The sequence below is a fragment of the Macaca thibetana genome, chromosome 3 (genome assembly GCF_024542745.1).
Source record: "Macaca thibetana thibetana isolate TM-01 chromosome 3, ASM2454274v1, whole genome shotgun sequence".
Taxonomy (NCBI): domain Eukaryota; kingdom Metazoa; phylum Chordata; class Mammalia; order Primates; family Cercopithecidae; genus Macaca; species Macaca thibetana.
The window spans coordinates 165,567,736-165,585,399 of record NC_065580.1 but is presented as its reverse complement, the minus strand read 5'-3'; the positions used below and the strand labels follow the sequence as shown (position 1 = coordinate 165,585,399).

Genomic DNA, 17,664 nt, shown 5'->3' with positions numbered 1-17,664 from the left:
AAGAGAACCAGATGTGAAAGTTATTATTATTTTGTTCAAAGTAGACGGGTATACTAACATCTGTGGGCAAGTGTACCACATGCCACTTAAAACAGGCTAACAGGGTCATATGCCAAAACGTTCAGGTTTGCGTTTCTGAAAAGCTCAGAGATCTGACAGATGTGTTCTGGCCGTGATTTAACATGCTGCTCCAGTGAGAAGGAAGCAGATATGACAAACGGTTCACTTATTTCCTAACTAAAACCCCAGAGGAGCAGCCTGAACCAAAAAAGGAAGTGATCAATGGAAAAGAGGGTCAAGTCTGCTCACGGGCAAGGCAAGGGGGCAACACGGAGCATGTGCACGGAGGAGGAGCTTTCCGTCTCGAAGGCAGTGAAACACTGGGCTGCAGGGAACCCGAAATTATCTTCAAGCATTTTTTAGCCATGCTTGAACTCATTCTAGAATTCATCAGCTAAGTACCCTCGTAGGATAAAAAGTCCCTTTCCTCATCCTCTGTAAATAAAGAGATCTGTGGGCTGGGCGCAGTGACTCATGCCTGTAATCCCAGCACTTTGGGAGGTTGAGGTGGGCAGACCATTTGAGGTCAGGAGTTCGAGACCAACCTGGCCAATATGACAAAACCCATCTCTACTAAACATAGAAAAAATTAGCCTGCTATGGTGATGCACACCTGTGATCCCACTACTTGGGAGGCTGAGGCACGAAAATCGCTTGAACCCAGGAGAGGCAGAGGTTGCAGTGACCCTAGATTGCACCACTGAACTCCAGCCTGGGCAACAGAGTGAAACGCCATCTCAAAAAATAAAAAAAGAAAGAAAGAAAAGAAAAGAAAATATTTGTGCCCACCCCCACCACCCTGTACCAGTGGGATCAGACTGTGTGAGCAATAACAAAGTCTAATGGATGCTCAAACACAGGCTTACTGAGAACCACGGTCCACATGAAATGGTGTGTAGCCTCCTCCCAACGCAGCCATCAGGGGGAACCTACGAACCTAAACCAGACCGCATCTCCCTAGTCCTACCCACAACCCTCAAAGGCTTCTCATCTCATCAGCAGTCCCGCAGACCCTGCCCTGATGACCCTCCTCTGTCCGCATTGCCTTGGCTCTCCCACTTTACTCTTTCCATCCAAACTTCCAACATGCCCAGCCCAGCTCTCTGCCCTCCGCTTCAATGCTCCCTCTGTCAGCCCAGGGCTCGCTTCCTCAACCCCTTGCCATCTTGGCTCCAATGTCACCCATGCAGTGGGGCCTTCCTAACTCCCCTATGTTCAGAAGCTCAAACACCCAACACTTCCTTGCTTCAAGGGTCTCCACTGTAACAATCACCTTCCCACATGGTACATGTTATAACTACAGTCGCCTCTCCCTATCTACGGGTTCAGTATCCATGGCTTCCGAATCTGTGGACTCAACCAACCGTGGATCAAAAATCTTCTAAATAAATCAAGAAATGATTGTGCCTGTACTGAACACGTACATATTTTATTTTATTTTTTGAGACAAGGTGTCACTCTGTCTCCCAGGCTGGAAAGCAGCAGCACAATCACGGCTCACTGCAGCCTCAGCTTCCTGGGGTCACATGATCCTCCTGCCTCAGCCTACTAAGTAGCTGGGAACACAGGCACACGGCACCATGCCTGGCTAATTTTTTTTTTACTCTAAGTTCTGGGATACACGTGCAGAACATGCAGGTTTGTTACACAGGTATACATGTGCCATGGTGGTTTGCTGCACCCATCAACCCATCATCTAGGTTTTAAGCCCTGAATGCATTAGGTATTTGTCCTAATGCTCTCCCTTCCCTTGACTCCTACCCCCCAACAGGCCCTAGTGTGTGATGTTCCCCTCCCTGTGTCCATGTGTCCTCACCGATCAGCTCCCACTTATGAGTGAGAACCTGTGGTGAATTTTTCTATTTTTTGTAGAGATGGGGTCTCGCTATGTTGCTCAGACTGGTCTCGAACTCCCAGGCTCAAGTGATATTCCTGCCTTAGCCTCCCAAAGTGCTGGAATTACAGGTGTGAGCCACCATGCCTAGCCCAGACTTTTTTTCTCGTCGTCATTCCCTAAACAATACAGTATAACAACTATTACATGGCATTTATTTTGTTTTAGGTATCCATAGACGATTTTAAAGGTGTGGAAGGATGTGCCTCAATTATATGCAAATGCTATGCCATTTTCCATAAGAGATTAAGCATCTGTGGATTTTGGTGTCCTCAGGGCAGGGAGGGGTCGTCCTGGAACCAACTCCCCACAGATATGCATGGACAACACCTCTTGATATTGTCTGTATTCAGAATGTCAGTTCCCTGAGGGTAAGGATGCTTCCCAGCCTTCTGCCCTATTGTCTCCTTACTATCTGCAACTGAGCGCGTGAATACAGTCAACACACAGATGCCGACTTCAAAAGTCAGAGACAACCCACAAGGAGAAACACTGAGGTCGGCTCCCAGAAAAATCCTCGTAATTGCTAAGGTGCCTGCGCACACAGTCCTGGCGACTCCTTGTGGGAAGGGTGATAAGACTGAGGCGGGATTTGACCATGTCTGGTCCCCAGGTCACAGTACTTTCAAATACGACCAAATCCCTACTCCCCCTAACCACCCTTGATGCAGGAAAGGGTGGCAAACACGGCATCTACCATATGAATCAGCTCACCAGAAAATGCATCCTTAGTGTCCATAGCGCAGCACATGGCCAGAAGGAAGAAAACCGGAACGTGAAGTCAGCGCTTTCACAGCTATGAAGCCGCCAGGGAAAATCCCATTCTCAGAGTATCAGAGCCTCCTGCTTGATGAGGGATTCTCCCCCGCTGCCCAGTGACTGCTGCCCAAGCCGACGGGCTGCAAAGAACTTCGAGAAGTAATCTAGGTCAAAAGACACTTTACCGGATGTCAGGAGTAGAATGCAGTGCTGTGTCTCCTCAGCTTTGGTTTGAATGTTGTTGCTGTTTCATAAAACCATTTTATAGAGCAGTTCAAGGTTCACAGCAAAATTACGCAGAAAGCACAGAGATTTCCCGTATACCTCCTGCCCACATGCACAGCCTCCCCGACTACCAACATCTTTCACCAGAATGGTCCGTTTGTTGCAATCAATAAACATATATTAACACATCATTATTACCCAAAGTCCATAGTTTACATTAGGGTTCAGTCTTGGAGCTGTACATTTCATGACTTTAGACCAACATATAATGACATGTATCTACCATCACAGTCTCATAGTGAGTAGTTTCACCACCCTGGGATCACCAGTCCTGTGTGCCCTGCCTGTTCATCCCTCTCTCCTCCCTAGCCCCTGGCAACCACCTTGATGGTTCTTCCACGTCCTTTCATGACTAGCTCATTTCATTTCAGTGCTGAATAATATTCCATTATCTGGATGGACCACAGTTTATACGTTCACTTACTGAAGGACATCTTGGTTGTTTCCAAGTTTCCAATAAAGCTGCCATAAACATCCATGTGCAGGGTTGTTTTTGATTTTTCGCATGGTTCTTTGTATTTTTTGTTTTTGTTTTTCTTTTTGGGAGACAATCTCCCTCTGTTGCCCAGGCTGGAGTGGCACAATCTCAGCTCACTGCAACCTCCCCATCCCGGACTCAAGTAACTCTCGTGCCTCAGCCTCCCGAGTAGCTGGGATTACAGGCGTTCACCACCACGCCCAGCTAATTTTTGTATTTTTATAGAGATGGGGTTTTCACCATGTTGGCCAGGCTCGTCTCAAACTCCTGACCTCAAGTGATCCACCTGCCTCGGCCTCCCAAGGTTCTCTGTATGTTTTTAATAGCAGTGTGGTGTGGGGAGACACACCGAAAGAGAAATGAAAAGAATGACCTTAGCGAGTTAGAGACAAAATAGACTTCATATTCTCCAAGAAAGTCCCTCTTTCTAAGAACACTTTTGAGAAGTTAAATCTGGCAAAGAAGTCTAATGTTAGTTTTATATACACATGCATCCATTTCTAATACTATGATTTTTTTCCAAGCACTTCAGATGGATTTATAAACTCTGAAAGGTAAAATGTGATTTGAACATTTTCTTTTGTCCCTGTTAAATAAACACGTGTGTGGAACTTCACTGTATATTCCATTATACTTAGGCTGTGTTTGCCCAACTGGTACTACCAGCCCACGTGTTCTGTGAGGCATCTACTGGTCTGGCATACAGAGCCAGTGCTAAAAAAAAAAAAAAAAAAAAAAAAAAAAAAAAAAAAAAAAAAAAAAAAAAAAAAAAAAAAAAAAGCTGGGTTGAATGCGTTTCAAAGATTCAACCAAGTAGTCAACAAAGATGATGACAAACTTTAAAACAAAGATGCCTACAAATTTCTGGACACAGGAGTAGAAATGAATTAGGAAAGTAAGCATCCATCCTACCAATTATGTCTCTAATAATGGTTAAACCAAAGTTGCAAAAATGTAGGCATCTCAAGGCAGATAGGTCCATCCCTTAGAAAAGGGGAGCTCATCACATCAAACACAGCCTGCAGGCCCACAGGCCCAATCGACCACGACAACTCCCAGGGGAAAAATGAGGAAGGAGGATGTCCCAGAACCCAAACGTGCCTTAAATGTGATTCCAAAAGAAACTACTTCTCAACTATCTCTAAAATCCAAATGCATTCCTGGTAGGACAGAGCCTGCCCTACCACACTCCTGAGGACTGGGAATCTCCGGCTATGCCATACCAGCTTGAAATATCCAGTCAAAAGGAATTTGACCAGGCCTCCCATTGGACAGCACTACCTTCCTACTGAGGGCTGACATTCTGCAGACAAATTTCCCAAATCCTGTATTGACCACTAAGTATTCCTGGGCACTCACACCCACTGCCATTTGTGAGTCAAAAGGAGGGCTGGCAAGGGAGCCTGGTGGCTACACAGACAGGGGTCACAGAATGAGGGTCCCACGTGCAGGATTTCAGTCTGATTTCAAACGATGGAAATAAGAGGCAGGCAAGTCCCATTTCAATACCAGCTTCATGTGCTCTTGAGAAGAGGGAAATATTGAACATCCAGACCTGCTTTTTGCTTTCTTTTAACTACAAGGTCCCAGCGAAAACATAATCCGCGTCTAACATATCCAGTTACTGAGAAAAAGCACGTCCACGGTCCTGTGTTCTCTTCACCTGGCTAGTAACAAACGGAGTCTTTTCCCATTTTGTTTAATTTTTCTGCTCTCAAAATTACTTCCAGATCCTATTTTTTTCTTTAGTTTTCATTTTCATCCTACACGAAAACCCCTACTCCTGGAGTAAAAAGGAAAGAAAGAAAAGAAAACCACCAGAAGTTAACACGGTATTTTAAAATACACCGCCAAAAATGTAAAACCCAGCCACGGCATCTGAGACTGAAAGAAACAAATAAATAATGTGTACATCAATAATGCAGCACTATCAAGCTAAAAGTTGAGTCTTGGTACATAATATCCATATTACAGGTTTTGCCAACTATAGAGAGAGACATTTCTATACATCTCAAGGAACCTAAGGATGCAACTCACACAGCCCTGAGCAACGGGCTCAACTGAGGTCGAAGAGTCAAGAAGAGCCCAGGATAAGAACTTCGGTCTCTTGACCTCTTTCTAGCCCAGTGCTCACCCTCTCATATTTCATTAATAATTGTAATAATTATTTTCATATTTATTAATCATATATAAATCATATATAGTGATCATTTTGTTTAAACATAAATGACTGAGTTTACCAGAAATACCCTCATTCACCTCATTCAAAAAAATTTTTTTTGTTCACCAAAAGAGAAAAATCACTGTGCCCTGAGCAGGAACAATTTCTAGCAGTATCAACACTGCCAGTGGAACCACCCGGAGAAAATGCTCAAACCACCACCAAGGAACTCGCGATAAAACACCCACACTCACATTCACACTATGTACGTGATCATTAAAATCACCCTCCAATGACCTACAAAAAAAAAAAAGTCTGTTGGTTGTTGGTTAAAGTTCTTCCTAAATGGCTCATCAGACATCTGCGCAAACTAGATTCCTCTAAACACTGAGGAAGGTGAAGCAGAAATACTAAGAGTCCATATTGGTTTTCTATCCCAACTCTTAGAAAGAACTAAATAAGGCCGGGTGCGGTGGCTCACGCCTGTAATCCCGGCACTTTGGAAGGCCGAGGCGGGCGGATCACGAGGTCAGGAGATCGAGACCATCCTGGCTAACATGGTGAAACCCTGTCTCTACTAAAAATACAAAACAAAATTAGCTGATCGCAGTGGCGGGCGCCTGTAGTCCCAGCTACTCTGGAGGCTGAGGCAGGAGAATGGCGGGAACCCGGGAGGCGGAGCTTTGCAGTGAGGGGAGATCGCGCCACTGCACTCCAGCCTGGGCAGCAGAGCGAGACTCCGTCTCAAAAAAAAAAAAAAAAAAAAAAAAAAGAACTAAATAAGCCAGGCATGGCGATGTGTGACTGCAGTCCCAGCCACTCAGGAGGCTGAGGCAGGAGGATTGCTTGAGGCCAGGATTTCAAGGCCAGCTTGGGCAACACGGCGAAATCACATCTCTCAAAAACAATTTTTATTTTAAATAAATAAATGAATTAAAGACTGCAGATGCACAGTTCACCGCTTGAGCTACCAACACAGGGAAATCAGGACCACAGAGGCTGGGGTTTCTCAGCTGCTCAGAGGGCTGAGGACCTGGGTAGGCGTGGTGTGTCCGCCTGGTGGCTGCAGAGCCTAGCTGAGGCACTTTACTGCTCTCCACCTCCGTTTTTTCAGCTGTAAATTCACTAGAATGATAACAGCTCATTGGATTACTTTGAAGATTAAATGTCCTGACTCTTCAAATTTATCAAACTTCTAGTTTATACCTCTGGTTTGAACCCTTATATGAACTGTCTCTCTTTTTGTTTTTTCTTTTGAGACAGGGTCTGGCTCTGTCGCCCAGGCTGGAGTGCAGTGACGCAAACATGGCTCACTGCAGCCTCAACCTTCTGGGCTCAAGCAATCCTCCTGCCTCAGCTTCCTGTATAGCTGGGACCACAGGCATGCACCACCACACCCTGGCTAATTTTTTTTATTTTCCTGTAGAGACCAGGCCTCACTTTATTGCCCAGGCTGGTCTCGAACCCTTAGACTCAAGTGATCTTCCCACCTCAGCCTCCCAAAGTGCTGCGACTATGGGCATGAGCCGCCACGCCTGGCCTGAACACTTATGAATTCCTGATGGTATATCTTTTCTTCCCTTCTATACTGTAAGCTACACTGTACCCCAAAGATGATATTCTACACTGTACCCCAAAGATGATATTCTATACTGTATCCCAAAGATGATATTCTACACTGTACCCCAAAGATGATATTCTACACTGTACCCCAAAGATGATATTCTACACTGTATCCCAAAGATGATATTCATAACTACCCAACAAATGATTGGTTGAAAGAATGAATGAGCTAACCACACCACCCTCTCCCTCCAAAAAATTAATACGAAGCATAGTAACTAGATGTCACTCTGCTAACTTGAATACACTGCCTTACCTTGGCTTGTTGAGACTTCTGCAAATACATTAGAAAGATAAACAGCAACAGTTACTACGTAGAGGTGAGAATCGGAAACGCTTCCAATCAACGCTTATGGCTATAGGCTTTTCCACTTCGATTCAACCCCACACTTGGTTTGCATGCAGGCAATTGCAACCACCCCTGGTGTTCCACTCTAAAGCTGAAACCGCGAAAAACCCATTTTATTTTCACCTAACGTCAACTCTTGTGCTTTCTTTGAAGAGGGATCCTGCTGCCTCCTGCCCTCCCAGCCTGGATGCTGTTTCTTTATTATCCTCCCCTTTTTTTTTTCTGACTTGGGATCTCACTCTGTTGCCCAGGCTGGAGTGCAATGGCGTGGTTCTGACTCACTGCAGCCTCAAACTCCGTGGCTCAAGGGATTCTCCCCCTGCTCAGTCTCCGGAATCGATGGGATTTTATGCAGGAAACGCTGCACTCGGCTGTTCTTCATCAATGCTTCAGTCCTCATTACACATATTGATGCTGTTTGATCAGCAAAAAATCCCACTGATAAGGGCATCTAACTGCTCTATCTTAACTCTCTGGGGATTTCAGATACCCTCACCTGCACCTCCAGTAAAGCTAACCCAGGCCTCTGGAAAGAATTTTTTCCGAGCTCTGAAAGTAGTTATCTGTAGCCCATCCCTCCCTTGACAGCCCCCACACGGTTCATTCCCATCCCCGTAAGCAAAGCAAACTCTGCTGAGCATCAATTAGGAGCAGGGGGAAAAGGCTGTGTGCTCTGAGCAGACTGGCTCCTTCCCAAGCTAAACACACTTATGTGCATCTGACTCCATTACCGCCCCAGCCTGCACACGTAACGGGGCGCCCAGCCTTTCCGGAGGTGAGCTGGTGTTTACCCACTGCCGTGGGGGTATTTCCCAGTCGGCCTCTCCTCCCCCCAGCGGAGACTGGCTGCAACCACCCTACCCCCCACCCAGGCAACCAAATGTGACATCCAAGGAGTTCCCGGAGTGGCCATCTGTCCCTGCCATGCCAATGTTTACGCAACATGGGCAGGAGAGGGACAGGCCAGGGAAGGCTCCAGGGTATCTTGCATCAGACCCAAGGCATCGACATCCCAGGCCGTTTGTGCCACAAAACACGACAGTGAAAGCAGAGTCCTCGGTCTAACCGGAGAGGTTCCTGGTTCCTAAAAAGAAGCATCAAATCTCTTTAACTTTCCTGAGGGTGTTCAAAGAACCAGCCTGATACGTTTCACCTGTGGATGAGCATCTAAAAATAACATGAGATCCCTAATTTTGCAGTTTTAAAAATATTACCTGACCACCCCCCCAACCCTCCACAAAGTTAAACCTAAACATGGTATTTCAGACAATAATGACTTCAACAGGTTCATGAACAGTGAAGTGCCAGGAGGAATTGGCTAATGAAGAAAAGATTTAGATCAGAACTAAATTCAAGCCAGGTGCGGTGGCTCAGGCTTGTAATCCCAGCACTTTGGGAGGCTGAGGCGTGTGGATCACCTGAGGTCAGGAGTTCAAGACCATCCTGGCAAACATGGTGAAACCCCATCTTTATTAAAAATACAAAAATTAGTTGGGCATGGTGGTGCACATCTGTAATCCCAGCTACTTGGGAGACTGAGGTGGGAGAATTGCTTGAACCTGGGAGGCGGAGGTTGCAGCGAGCCGAGATCGCACCGCTGCACTCCAGCCTAGGTGACAGAGCGAGACTCTGTTTCAAAAAAAAAAAAAAGAAGAAGAAGAAGAAGAAGAAGAAGAAATAAACTCAAAAATCTCCAAATTCTAGAGTTAATATGACCATTAGACATCCTCATCTAAATGTCTCTGTTTATATTCAGAACCAGAGGTCAAGATGTGTGGGAATGGTCACGAGTTTAGAAATCAGATAAAACACAGTTCAAGTCCAGGGTCACTGCCACAATAGTGCGATTTTCGTCAAGCTCCCTAGGTTCCACCAAGTAGACTTGGAGATGAGAATATGCACAGGCCCAGAGGGGCTGTGAGCTGCAATCATGTATTCTGTTAGAGATCACAAAGCAGAAGAATGCCAGGCACACAGTAGGCATTCAATGTTTGCATCTTCCTTTCCAGCCCTAGCCCTCCTTCCACAGCCTTACAATGGGGGGCGCACCCAGGAGACAGAAGATGTCCAAGACAGCACAGGTGAAGAGAGAAGCCACCGCAGCGTTCGGCTGGCCATCAGCTAAGACTCAGCGCACTGACTCTGCTGAGGCATATTTCTGTTATCTTTCGAATGGGGGACAAAAGACGCTTGACATGTTTCACCTACCATTTGCATGAAATCTGTTGAACTACATTCCAAGTATTGGGGGAGAATCCACATTATTCATCACATAAATGCGCTTAAACTCCCTCTGGGGGGAAGACGGGCTAGCCACTGTGCCTGAAGCCAAGAGATGACACATCCATTCTATGACTCAACTCGAGCAGCTGCAGTGTGAAAATACACACACAGGCTCACAAAGAAATGGGCTAACAATTTTTAGATTTGCCCCGTGTGTGTGTGTGTGTGTGTGTGTGTGTGTGTGTGTTTTAGTTTTGCTCTTTAACCTCATTGTTTTCCTTTGCTCACAGAACCTGGAAGCAACGTTGGCATTTCTCTGCACAGCTCTGACCAGAGTTTAATCCCAAAAAGAATCCCTCAACACTGCGGCACATGTGGCACAGGGCACAGTCACAGCTCTCAGGGACTCAGGATCCTACTTCGGGGGAGAGCTCGGAAGGGTAACATCATCTGAGAAGGAACACTGGTTCCGAGGGGCAAAAATCACAGTGACTGGGGCAGTCCAGAAGGACAGGCGGGAGGAGGTGGACTTGAACTGACCCTGAAGGAGGTAAAATCTGAATCGGCAGAGAGCAGACAGGAGGCCACTGGGGGTAACCAACAAGGGCAGGCGCCCTAAGACAGGACTCAGTAAAGCAAAGCTGATTCTGGCAAGCTGTGTGGCCACTTTGTTCAGCTAACATTTACTAGGCACGCTATGGCAGTCACTATAGCCATGCTGGAGCAAGTATAAAGAGAAGTCCAAGCAGCCCACCCTGGAGGAACACACAATAGCACAGTGATCAGGAGACCAGACTCCGTGGGCCAGGCTGCCTGGGTTCAAATCCTGGTACCTCACTTTCGAATGCTATTGTTTTGAATAGGTTACTGAGGCCAGAGGTGAGAAGTCATGAATACATTTTTGATTAGGAAGTGTTTTCAGAGAAAACCAGAAAGTAGGTAGGGGAGACCTTGGAGGGACGGAAGCCCTGGGGGCACTCTAGACCCAGGGCAGATAAGACCTCAGCGATGGCCTGGAATATGTGCAACCTTCTCAGGGTTAGCCCTTGCTAGGGATGCCCTGGGGGTATACAGACTACCAGGTAGTTGGCCAAAGGGAATCCAGCCCCTAAGGGCACCCTCCACCAAAGACAGCAGGAGCAAAAGCACTCAGGGAGAGGGAATTCACCAGACAGGTGAAGGGGATGCAAAGGGATAGGGGCTGAACGTGGACAGCCAGTGCCCCAAAGGGTTAATGGTTGTTGTTTTTATTATTATCATTTTGAGACAGTCTCTCGCTCTGTTGCCCAGGCTGGAGTGTGGTAGTGCAATCTCAGCTCACTGCAAGCTCCACCTCCTGAGTTCAAGCGATTCTCCTGCCTCCCTGCGTAGCTGGGATTACAGGTATGCGCCACCACACCTGGCTAATTTTTATATTTTAGTAGAGACAGGGTTTCACCATGTGGGCCAGACTGGCTCAAACTCCTGACCTCAAGTAATCCGCCCACCTTGGCCTCCCTAAGTGCTGGGATTACAGGTGTGAGCCACTGCACTCCGGCCTACTATTGTTTTTACCTCTTGAAAAAGTCACGTAACCTAATTATGATAATACAATGTGTCTGTATTATCACAGGGAAAGTGAGTGCTTTGACTCTGCTCTCTGTTAGAGGGTACCCTTAGGGGCTGGATTCCTTTTAACTACCTGGGAGTCCCTGTATCCCCAGGGCATCCCTAGCAAGGGCTAACCCTGAGGAGGGTGCACATATTCCAGGTCAACTCGGAGGTCTTATCTGCTCCATGTCCAGAGAGCCCTTGAAAGAAAGGTTTTTCCAAGCCACTGTGTACATTCAGAGAAAGGAGTGGCTACGCCGCTGTGCGTCTGGATGCAGGCAGAGCGGAGCAGCAGGTAAGACTGGAGGAACAAGTCACAGCAAGATCTGCAAAGCAGGACCCGGAATGCAGGGTGGGAAACTGAAAGTTACAGGAATCACGCACGCCTCAGGAAGCATCTGTGATTCTTGCTTTCTCTCAAGTCCGCAGTCTCCTATTGTGTTCAATTTCTGGACCAACAACATAGGAGCCAAACCTGGTAAAGGTTAAATAATGCATCTCGATGTCACCTGCTAACAAGGTCGAGGTGGGTTTGTCCACGAGAGGAAGGCAAAGTTGAAAATAACAAACCAACTTCGCATAGCTAGAAAGCCCCTTTTGGTCTACGTCATTCTCCTCCTAGGAAGTACACAGGGACTGCGTGGGCAGAGGTGACCATTCCCACTTAGCAGAAGGGAAACTGAAGTCCGCACAGCCCTTTCTGCTGGAATTCCCTAGAAGGGGTCTGTGCCACATACAGGAAGTAGGGAGGGTGTCTTTGCAGCGTATTTCTTCTCTTGGAGTAACTGCGAACGTTGCACGGCGACCACTTGATCCATTCTGTGAAAGTCCCAAGCCTGTCACGCAATAAAGACGTCCAGTTTCACCGCAGCAGGGAGGACCGCATGAAATATTCCCACTTGAACAAAACCACTTAGCAGTTTACATCAATGCTCACCCTGTCTCGTTAAAAGTGATGTGAACCCACACGCAACAGCCCCCAAACCAGCATGTTGATACCAAGTTTCCCCAGCTGCATCCAAATCAATTCCTTCTTCCCCTTTCCTAGTATCATGGGGGCAGGCAAAAGAGAAGTCAGAAAGACAGAGGATTACCCGCAGCCAACTCCAAAACAAAATAACCATGGGAACCACCCAGGAAGAATGGGAAGGGTTCCCAGGAAACCCATTTCAAAGCCTCAGATTGCAAGTGGGGAGACTCAGCAACCCTTTAACCACCAAAACAATCGTCACAAACAATGAACTTTCTATTGTACCAAAAAAGGTGGATTTGGGCAGGATCAAGATAATAAAGACTTTAAAAGCTTCAATCCTCATTCCCCAGCCTTCTGCAAACGCCACACTTACCCCATTGGAAACAGAAGAGGCTTTGTCAAGATCTCCAAATGTGCCATCTGCAGGGACTGCTCACATACTAGGTGAGACGCTAGGATTCAGAGCATCATCCCCCATGGTACCAACCAGCCTCCTCTTCCTCCTCCTGGGCTTCAGGTCTAGAAAGGTTGGTCTCAGTCCACAGTGATTCTACCTGTAAGAGCAACATAAGAAAATAATGGGTTTTGTGCTTCTTTTTTATATACCTCTAGAGATTGCAAGATTATCCTCAGAAACATTAATGTGATAACACAGGAAAAGTACTTCACATGTTGCAGACACTCAATACATTAGTATTTAGTATTGATATTTTAATAAGCAGTTCATATTTTAATAAAGAAGCATTTACCAGGCTTAGTTCTCAACAGCTTTGTAGAAAGCACCTCGACTATAGAGATTCTTGCCCCGCAAAATCTCATAGTCTATGGAAACACTGAAGCATGTGGCTGCAAGGTACTAGAGGCAGCTCTACGATTCAGTACAAGAGCTCACACATCAATCCACCCTAACCATTTCAAGAAACAAAACTTTCCAAAAGTGATGATCTCTTCCCTAAAAGTTTTACCAATGAAAGCCATACTAACACTTGTTTTCAAGCAACGGCATCAAAATAAACTGGAGAAGCGGGTGTTGCAAAATACTTATGAAAACTACGCCTCCTTGTTCTCTATTCTCATGAAAGCATTGGCTAGAACAAAATAGCACCACCGGGTCATAGCGGGCAGGCCAGACCAGGTGCAGCTAGTCAATCTGTCTTCATCGAAAATAACTCCACACTCGAAGCTGATTCACTACCCCAAATGTAAACCAAGACTCACTCCTTGAGCAAAGCAGAACGACTTTAGCATAGCACCATAAAGCCAATGAAGCCTTTTCCCAGCTCACAATCCCTTCCCATCCCCAGTCCAGTCCCTTTCAATACTAGATGCATAAATAAATGCTAACTAATTATGCCATTACACAGGACAAGGTCCTAATGTCCTAGGACCTTGTCAACTGAGAGACCCTAGAAAGAACCAATGGCTTGGTGTTGGGCAAACTCAATAATGCTAGATTCCCTTGTCGGGGAATATTAACCAGTCAAGCTCCTCTGTCCTATGCTCTTATTGTCCCTTTTTGGTTACAACATCAACCATAATACCAAACAATCAACACTTCCCCAAAAGTGCTTAGAAACTCCAGGGTCTGAAACAGTACTCCAAAGTCTGTGGCACAAAAATGCTATGGCAGTCACCAGCATTCTCTGTCTTCAAGTTTAATTCTTTTCCTGTTTTAATTTAATTTTTAGAGATGGGGTCTCACTGTGTTGCCCAGGATGGCCTCAAACTCCTGGGCTCAAGGAACCCTCCTTCCTCAGCCTCCTGAGTAGCTGGAACTACAGGCACACACCACCATGACCAGCTTCCAAGTTAAATTCTTGAGTAACTAAATTTAACACACTTTGCCTTCATAGAAGCAACCCACTAACTTACATCCCAGTCGCTGCCAAGTTTTGGGCTTTGTACTCATTTCATTTTTACACTAAAGGCAGGCAAAAAAAAAAAGAAAGAAAGAAAAAAATAACAGAGCAGTGGATAAGATCCTTAAGGAGATGAGACAGGAAAAAAAAAGAAAAAAGAAAATCCTGGGAAAGTAAGATAAAAATTGGAGGGAAGAAATGGTAACATAATCAACTAGGAAAATAAGATAAAAATACTGAAAATATGGAACTTGCCCATAATGAAGAGAGAACAAATGGGGGAAGTGGTTTTTGTTTTATTCTACTACAGTAACTTCACCTTCCTTCACCTTCCATTGAGAGAGGTGGTAAGGTTGGAAGTAGGACAAGAAAGGGTAGGAGGCAGAAAATACTAATCGTTACACTGAAAACACTCAATGTCACTATTAAATGCCTACTTTGTGCCAAACGAAGGATAGAAACCTTACATGAATATTCATAATGAAATCTCATTATACGCTGAATTCACAGTGCAATTTCACAATCCGTTTCCAGATCACATTTGAGGAAATACAAGTTCAGAGAGGTTAGGCAATTTTCCTGAGGCCACACAGTCAAAAGTGGCAGAGCAAGAATTCAAAGCCAGGTCTTTCTGACTCCAGCATCCTTTCTGATATACTCAGAAAAAATCTGTTCTGAGAAAACTTTAAAATGCTCAGACTCATGCATTAAATATGAACCAAAATGAAGTGTCTTCTCCAGTCATTACAGCAAATTTGTTCTGCTGTTGTACAAGGTAAATCTGTACTGTCAAGTGGGTTGAAAGTACCTACAATTCACTTTAAATTACCAGTAAGTCTTATGTAAATTCTAGTTACATTTTTCCAGAACAATATCACCGGGTGTGCCTCAATGAATACACAAAACCCATCTTGGAACAATTTGGTCCATTGTGCATGGTGTTCACAAACAGAAAGTATATTTTAATAAAACTGAAAAAATATAATCTATGTCAAAGATTCAAAGATACATATGTGGTGTCCTCCCACTTACAGCTAAGGAACTCAGTTGCTAATTTTCAAAGGCTGTTTAAGGTCCTTTTTGACAGAGTTCCACTGGGCAGAATTTTAAAAATGAATATAAACTCAAGAAAGGAGGTGGCCTTTGTTTGTGTTCCAATTAAGATACCATCAAAAATCGAAGTTGGTTCTTCCAAAAGACCAATAAAATTGATAATACATTAGCAAGACTGATGGGGAAAAGGTACACATAACGCCATGAATGAAAAAGGAAACATATCTACAGATATACAGTCTTTAAAAATGTTATGAGGATATCATGTTCAATATGATACCAATAAATTTTAAATTGTACATAAAATGGGAAAATTTCTGTAAAAATTAGTTATTAAAACAAACAATTTTAATGATCTGGTACCTATTAAACAAATTTACAATTTAAAAACAGTCAGATAAGGTGGCACACGCCTATAGTCCTAGCTACAACAGGAGGTTGGGGCGAGAGGATCACCTGAGCCCAGGAGCTCCAGTCTAGCCTGGGCAACAGAGCAAGACTCCATCTCTAAAAAGAAGAAATGAGTGAATAAAATTTAAAAATATAACCAACCAGAGACAAATCAGCTTATTTACTGGGAGAGGCAGGGAGACAACATGAAAAGATAATGGTATAGAAATTGCCACTTTCTCTCACATCTACACGGTCATATTAACCCCAATTCCAAAAGTCCTCATGATGGTATCTTCTAACAGTCACATGTGACAATATCTAAAAACCTTTGCTCTGTGAATCGTGCAGTTCCCCTTTTTGTAGCTAAGAATTATTGTTCCATAAAACTCCATCTATTAGTCAGTTTCACCAGCATTATCATGAGATCCAATTTGGTTGTCTTTCTTGTTGAGTGAGTTACTAAAGGTTCCTTGTGGGGTGGAGGGGCATGAGGGAGCAGGTCACAGGCCTCCTGTCAGCATCAGTTACATCGACCTGCAGCTGGGTCCTTTCTTGAGCCCAAAATGAGCTAGAACTCAGGGCTCTAGCCCTGGATCATGCAACCTGTTGGTCTTCCCTAAGCCATGTCTCATTTGGTTGAAAAGTAATTTCCTTTCCATCTGTATCTTTAACTTCAAGGAAGTGGGAGAGTCAGAGCAAGCTAAGTGAACTGTGGCCCCAGCAACCTGCCTCCGACCCCCAAAGTTCAAGGGAAGGTATGCCGAGAGAGTCAGACAATTCCACTTTGATATTAGAAAAATGATAAAATCAGCTACTGACATTTTCCTGATTGTCCGCCGCCCCCCCAAGACCCGGGAAAGAACATTTGGCTTGCTATAAATACAACAGAAGCCACACATTTTTCACCTTCATTTCTTCCCCTAAAAGTAAGATGATTCTGTAAACATTCTCATGAAAGGATTCGCTTACAAAGAACAAAAGCCAGCTCCAACTGCTGGTGTATCACTAAGCTGTTGATCAGGTATGAAGTAAGTGCAACAGGTAACAGTTAACCCAATAGCCTCCCTCTGACCTCTACACACTGAGCAAAAGCTACACAGGCCAAATGGAAGCCCCCTGACCAGCTCCAAACTTGAAATAAAATCTAAAGCCTATCTGCGAGAAGTCTCATTTGAGCCAGGTTTATCCTTGCGGGGAGATACTGTCACTTGCAATAAGCCCAGCCCCCAGTGCCACCTTCCACCCAAACTTCCTCTCACACCCCACCCAAAATTGATTTAGGCAATCAATCCGAAGATAAGCTAGCTTTCACAGAAAGACAGACATTAAAAAAAAAAAAAAAAAAAAAGAAAAAATTATCCAGATAAACAAATCACACTTCCACAGCCAGGAACCTAGAGCCGAACTAATTTAATCAGCTGTAAAATTAATGAGAAACACGAGACTTCCGATGTCCCACTCCAGAACTCCCATCCAGGTGCGGTCGGGAGCCACAGCTTCTGAATATTCCTTCGGAACTTTTTGCTCACTTGATTCCCAAGCCTGCCATGGGGTTCTTTTTCAATGGCACTGACCTGCAATTACCCAACGCGCAGCGGGACAGCCCCGGGCAGGACGCATCCTGGGTGGGTGACGTGATCCCGCAGTCTCCTCCCCGACCCCGTATCCCATACAACGATCCTTGCTTACAGAAGTCAAAGGGGAAAGATGAAGCTTTCAAAGACCGAATCTCTACCCTGGAGCCGGAACCAACGTCGCCGGCGTCCCCTGCAGCTCAGCCGGCAATGCGCGCCGAGCCTCGGGACGCAGCTTGAAGACGCGCTTGCTCTTTCTGGGAAGGGGCTCCGGGGCGCACGGTTCCCCCGCCCCAGCCGCACAGCGAGCTCGGGGCTCTCACCTATCCTCGTTCAGAGCCACATTCGGCTGCCTCCCCCGACCACCCGACACAAAGAGACTCGCCGGTG

General features: G+C 45.4%; 2 protein-coding genes across 32 annotated transcripts in view; one reads left to right on the top strand and one right to left on the bottom strand.

The window, feature by feature from the left end:
- The window catches only part of SOD1 (superoxide dismutase 1), a 1,049,346-nt gene that overhangs the window by 705,990 nt on the left and 325,692 nt on the right, over positions 1-17,664 (top strand). Inside the window, exon 1 of one of the 23 annotated variants that reach the window (XM_050786089.1) lies at positions 8,258-8,267. The exons of the other annotated variants lie outside the window; for them this stretch is intronic. The gene's annotated coding sequence lies outside the window, so the exon portion shown is untranslated. Of the gene's footprint in view, positions 1-8,257; positions 8,268-17,664 lie in introns of those variants that run through there. 23 annotated transcript variants of the gene reach the window in all.
- The window catches only part of TIAM1 (TIAM Rac1 associated GEF 1), a 1,375,699-nt gene that overhangs the window by 1,143,601 nt on the left and 214,434 nt on the right, over positions 1-17,664 (bottom strand). For 7 of the 9 annotated variants that reach the window (XR_007724593.1, XR_007724594.1, XM_050786046.1 and 4 more), the window contains one exon: positions 12,769-12,949. The gene's annotated coding sequence lies outside the window, so the exon portion shown is untranslated. Of the gene's footprint in view, positions 1-12,768; positions 12,950-17,078; positions 17,212-17,274; positions 17,428-17,664 lie in introns of those variants that run through there. The other 2 variants (XM_050786051.1, XM_050786049.1) reach the window with 2 other exon arrangements.